This window comes from Zootoca vivipara, chromosome 11, assembly GCF_965207765.1.
Source record: "Zootoca vivipara chromosome 11, rZooViv2.hap1.1, whole genome shotgun sequence".
Classification (NCBI taxonomy): domain Eukaryota; kingdom Metazoa; phylum Chordata; class Lepidosauria; order Squamata; family Lacertidae; genus Zootoca; species Zootoca vivipara.
This window is the reverse complement of record NC_142594.1, coordinates 9203367-9209366: the sequence shown is the minus strand read 5'-3', so window position 1 is coordinate 9209366 and position 6000 is coordinate 9203367. Positions and strand designations below refer to the sequence as shown.

The window sequence follows — 6000 nt, the reverse complement described above, 5'->3', positions numbered from 1 at the left end:
GCGCAACCCCAGAGTCGGTCACGACTGGACCTAATGGTCAGGGGTCCCTTTACCTTTACTAATCTCAACTGATGCATGTACTGGATTTAAAGTAAATTTATGTATGTGTTGTTATAGTAAGGTGTGTGTGTGTGTGTGTGTGTGTGTGTGTGTGTGTGTGTGTGTTATCTGGTTATTTTAAAGACTTGTTTTATACATGTAATATATTTATACATTTATACGTATATGTTTTTATTATATTTTAAATCACTCCATAATATATCAAGGGAAACAATTTGCAAATGAAGTAAGTTAATGTTGTTTCCTAGAGATCCTTTTCAAAAGCCTTTGCATACCTCTGGGTGGGTTGTGATTAGTGTGCAGAAGTTGTGGAGTGATGGGGGCAGGGGAGAAAAACTGCAGTTGAACTGGGAGGTATGGTTGAACTGGGAGGGTGCTCTCCGAAGACAGCTTAACTTTTGATTCCAATTTGAGCTAGCAGAGTTCACCCATTACTAATGTTGCCCATTTTAAATGACCATCTGTAGTTTAAGATAAAGCAGTATGGATGTAAACTTTTTTTTTTGTAAGTGCCTATCTTCATGCATCTATACAAACCTGCTTCTCTGTGCAGAGGCACTGACTTCCCCATTTTTCAAAACAGACATTTCATTGGTTAATATTAGCCGAACAGCTGATTGTCAAATGTGTACGAACGATAACAGGTGCTAGATCAACGCAGCGCCTGGAATCTGGCACGGCCTGATATTGCCGCTGGCACAGGCCTCCACTATTCTATCAAGACGTGCCTTTGCAACTTTCCTGTGGTGCCCTGCCCCTTACATATCTGTCTCGACTGCTGAAGGAACACATGCCATTCATGGTGCTTGCTAAAAGGCGGCCGGTGGGAGAAAGGAAGTCGTAACTCTTTCAAAGATTAGAAACAAGCAACATTTCTTGGTGGAACTCATGCTGTCTTCTCAAAGGGGTAAGGAGGCTCTTGTGAATGGTGGAATGGTGTTGAGGTCATACAAAGAAAGTTTCTGAAAGAGGGGTCGAAGGAGACATACTAAATGTCGGTTGTGCAATTATTTGAGTGCAGATTCCTTTTTAGCGGCACATGAAATTCAGTTCATTCTTTGAAAAGCCACACTGCCTTTTATACCTTTGCATTGAAATTGTGTATTATGCAGCCTCTCATGGTTTGTGAGTTATATGAGGTGTCTCGTTTTAGAATGCAAATTCCCCCTGCTATTCCAATGATGACCAAGTGTTGATCATACATTTAATAACGACGGGCTGTGATATACAAAGATATGAACTAAATGGAAGGGGAGCACCTGTCTTTTCAAGGGCAGATGGCTTGAAAGCTCTCAGTCCCTTAAAGCCTAAGACTTGAAAGCTCTTGGTGGTGAAAGTAAAAATCATACTGGAGGTAGGGGCATTTAGGTTAGATGAAAACTGGGAGAAATGTTGGCATCAGAAGGTGCCATGTGGTTTTCACTACGCAGATGCATTAGATAGATGAGATAGCTTCAGTGTGTTAACTGACACTGCATAGCTGTCATGGTATGATTGCTGCAGTACGCAGGCTTAGTTGATTCAATTTTTATATTTGTGATTGGTTTTTCAAGGCTGCTTTACATGGGAATGTATATTACTGGATTATGCAATCTAAGATGATTGCCTACTTAAACAGTGAACAATCTACCCTTGGTGATGGCAGATGTTGGATTCAGAATGAATCTCTTTAAATCAGATATATTGGGAGGGCATCTGGTATGCATCTTAGATTAAGACGGAGGTATGGTAGAGTCGGGAAGCTGATCTGCATGGAGGTATGGAACCAATATTGGATGGCGTTTCATGGCCCCCGAAAGTCCAGCTTAAGGGTTCTACTGCCCTCAGTGCTATCAGGGCTTCCCTAGCTGTACCCCCATCTAGAGAAAGTGGACCTAGCCACAATCATTCTTGACACCATTACATTCATGCTTGGCTACTGTAATGCACTCTATGTGGGGCTGCCTTTGAAGATAGCTTGGAAGCTTTGGCTTGTGAAGAATGCAGCTGCCTGGTTTCTTGTGGGTTCCAAGTTATTGGAGCAAATAACACAACGTATGTACCAGCTGCATAGGTTGCCAGCGCATTTGCAGGCCCAACTTAAGTTGCTGGTTGTTAGTTAATGGTGGTAGTAATAATCATACTTAAATCATTTGGGGGGGGATGGGGGGCAGTTGTATCAGCAAGTTTAAAAGACTTGAACGGTGTCCAAAAAAGTATCATGAACTTGCAAGAAAATGCATGAATAGGAGAGTTAGTGTAAAAAGACAGGTGGAAGGAGACTTGAGAAGATCCAGAAGCACAGGGGAGGAGCATAGCTGCCAAGTTTTCCCTTTTCTCGCGAGGAAACCTATTAAGCATAAGGGAATTTCCCTTTAAAAAAGGGATAACTTGGCAGCTATGGGGAGGAGATTTCTTTGTTCCAGGTAGTAATGGGCATCCAGGTGGGTCCTGAATGGCAGTTGGAAGCAGGGCTTGAAAGACCTTATCAAAATGAGAGTTTGTAACCTTGATGCACAGCCACACCATGAAACTAAATGCAGAGGGTGTGTAGACAGGGATCTCTTAAAATCTACCTGTCTCCTTTCATTTTTAAGCTAAATTATGGAGGTTACATAATCTTGAGTTTTTAGCCATTTGTTTTTGAGTTCCAGAAACTTAGATTACCTAAATTTTAAAACAATTCATAGACAGCCCATTTTTATCCGAGCCTTTAGCTCAGTTCTAAATTTAAATGGCTGATTACGTTAAGCCAGGCAGTGGGTCGTATTCCAGGTTTAGCTGTAACAGCTGAGTCATCTGATCTGACTAACTAGCCCTAGGATTAAGAGTGTGTCTCACCCCCTAGGCTCAATTATTGTCTGCAGCAGGGGGCAGAATAAGCACACTGTGCAGGAGCTATGGTTATCTATGTAGAGCAGGGTTTCCCAAACTTAGGTCTTCAGCTGTTGTTGGACTACAACTCCCATCATCCCTAGCTAGCAAGACCAGTGGTGAGGGATGATGGGAATTGTAGTCTAGAACAGCCAGAGAAGTTTGGGAAGCCCTAGTGGGAGCCATTGTGGTAGAGCATGGTAAGCTGAGAGCATCAGAGCTTGTTTGCTGGGAGAGTTTAACACGCAATGGAAAATCCATTTCATAAAAAGAGGATAGCACAGAATAATTAATTATTATGTTACTGTTCTTCATACCCCATTTTTCTCCCAAGCTGTTCAAGGTGGCACACGCACACATGGTTTATTTCCCTTATATATTTAGATCAACCCTCTAAAGTAAGTTATAGTTCTATGTTATAGTTCCTGAGCAGGGATTTAAACCTGAGCCAGCCCGGCCCTATCATTAGGAAATTTGAGGCAGCTGCCTCAGGTGGCAAATACTGCACAGCAGCAGCAACACTAGAAATTATAGTTAGGAGGTCCCTGGAAGCTAAATTCAGGTTGGTCAGTCAGTAGAAGACTACTGACACCTTGTTGCAGAGTGAAGTGTCCTGCTTCCGGTGACACCATGGTGAGTGGACGAATATATAAAGGCAGGAATAGTGAAGCAATATTTGTTTGCTATAGCAGGGAGGCAATGCCAGCTGCTCTAATATCATGCATATACCCATATGAGATTTGATATTGCTGTGACTAACCAGGAAGGACAGAGATCTTGTGGGGGAGGGGGAATGGATAGCTCAATGAAAACATCAACTTGGTGTGCAGTGGCAGTAAAAAAGGCAAAGTAAATGTTGGGAATTATTAGGAAATAAAACTGGCAGTATCCTTTTAGTGCTATTTCTCTTGTTCTATTGCTTTTGTGCCGGATTGTCAGTTTGCAGGGTTGGTTTGTTTTTTATTTAGCTCTGTTAAATGTGATTTATTTGAGCATGTTATAACTTGAGACTGTGGTTGGACATCTTACACACACCCTTTAAGGTGGAATGGCTGAATATAAATGTTTCAGATATATGAAATATGATGCAGTCACATTTTGGGATTCAATTCTGGTCCACTCACCACAGGATTGTTTCCTGGGAAAGACAGAAAAGAGCAACTGAAATGATGAGGGATGGTGGATGCCATGGGAAGCTCTTAGAGGACCCTCCCGCCAGGAAGCTGGATGAGACCATTGTGGTCTCTCTTAAACAAGACTGTAATATCACAGGGAACTCCTGACTCTACAAAGGCACAGCTAACTTTAGTGCCACCTGTATAATGATACTATCCACTTTGAGCATCTTAACTACAAGGGAAGGGTAATAAAGTGTTTGCATTTTTTTTTAGTTTGGAGGGGAAGATGATTAAGGAGTACACTATATCAGTTTATAAATTTATCGATAGTATGAAGAGCTTACGGAGGAGAAAGAGATTTCTCTCTCTCTCTCTCTGTGTCTCATTATATTAGTATTTCAGACCACTCATTAAAATTGATAGGCAGAAGGTTCAGAATAGACAAAAAGAAGCACTGTTTCACACAAAGCATCGCTAACTTTAGAAACTGCTGCTGTGGGATGAGGTTCTGTGCAAAAGCTTTGCTGGCTTCCTTTGAAAGGACAAGACCAATTTAGAATGGATTGGGCTTCCACCACGATGCTCAAATCCCTAAATATCTGCCAGTTCAAGATAGCAGAAATGGACAAATGGCCAGATGCAACATTTTTCAGCTTCTTGGGCCTGTGGAAAGTTGTAGGTACTAATGAATGAGTCTTTGAAACTGAACTTGAGGGCCATGAGTTCGGCGGGGCTCCAATCCTGGAGACAGTGGTGACGTACAAAAACAAGAACAAAGAGGAGCAAAAGAAGGCACAGATTTGCATAACTTTGCATATGTTAACTTTTGTGCCTAGATGCAGATATAGAATTAATGGCTAAGTTTTAAAGAGAAATGCCATAGTGTGGAAGGTGAGCTGTGTGTCTGCTCCATTGGCTGTCCAGATGCATAATAATAATAATAATAATAATAATAATAATAATAATAATACATTACTTATATGCTGCACATCTAACTGGGCTGGCCCAGCCACTCTGAGCAGCTCCCAACAAAAATAGTAAAAATGCAATAAAACATCAACCATTAAAAACTTCTCTACACAGGGCTGCCTTTGGATGCCTTCAAAAGGCTGTATAGTTATTTATCTCCTTGACATCTGACTGGAGGGCATTCCACAGGATGGGTGCGACTACTGAAAAGGCCCTCTGCCTGGTTCCCTGTAGCTTGGCTTCTCGTAGCGAGGGAACTGCCAGAAGGCCCTTGGAGCTGGACCTCAGTGTCCAGGCTGAACGATGGGAGTGGAGACGTTCCTTCAGGTATTCTGGACCGAGGCCGTTCAGGGCTTTAAAGGTTAGCACTAACACTTTGATTTGTGCTTGGAAACATACTGGGAGCCAGTGTTGTTCTTTTATGCCAACCATAGACGGACAGGTTCAAGGTCCTGCTCTCTCTTCTTATGCGTCTTCATCTTCAAACAGAGAACTCCTGCAAAAAGAGGATTGTCCTCTGCAAAGTAGGACATGTGGCCATCCTAAGCACTAAAAAGGAACTGGACAGTCCTCGCGTGGATCAGGCATGCTGGTTCGAGCTCACTGTATAGTTTGCTGGGGAATTAACAGTTAATTAAAAACAGCAACTGATGTTTCATGTATGTGAAAGAGAAAGCAGAACTCCGTGAGTGCTTTGGGCTTAGCCCTAATTGTGGTGTACAAAGAATTGGATAATGTAGACAAACGTGAATATTTTGTTTAATTTTGCTTAATACGGAATTTCTGGCGCTCAGAGTTTTCAGGGGAGGAGGAATGTCACCTGTTTTATGTTCAGTGAATTGCTGATTTAGGTCCGAAGCCAGAGGGCATATCAAAACAAAGTTTACATTGCAAACTCTCGACAGCTCTCTTATTTGAGTCTAATGTTTGTTTTCACAGCTTTTATTTATAGCTACAGTTTCAGAGAAAATTGATCTTTTAGCCATATAGTTTGTTGCCT

General features: G+C 41.9%; 1 protein-coding gene across 5 annotated transcripts in view; it reads left to right on the top strand.

Moving 5' to 3' along the window:
• The first annotated feature begins 752 nt into the window (after nucleotides 1-752).
• ARPP21 (cAMP regulated phosphoprotein 21) overlaps nucleotides 753-6000 on the top strand; it is a 228825-nt gene continuing 223577 nt past the window's right edge. For 4 of the 5 annotated variants that reach the window (XM_035129801.3, XM_035129800.3, XM_035129799.3 and 1 more), the window contains exon 1: nucleotides 753-967. The gene's annotated coding sequence lies outside the window, so the exon portion shown is untranslated. The remainder of the gene's footprint in view (nucleotides 968-6000) is intronic. The other variant, XM_088654178.1, reaches the window with a different exon arrangement.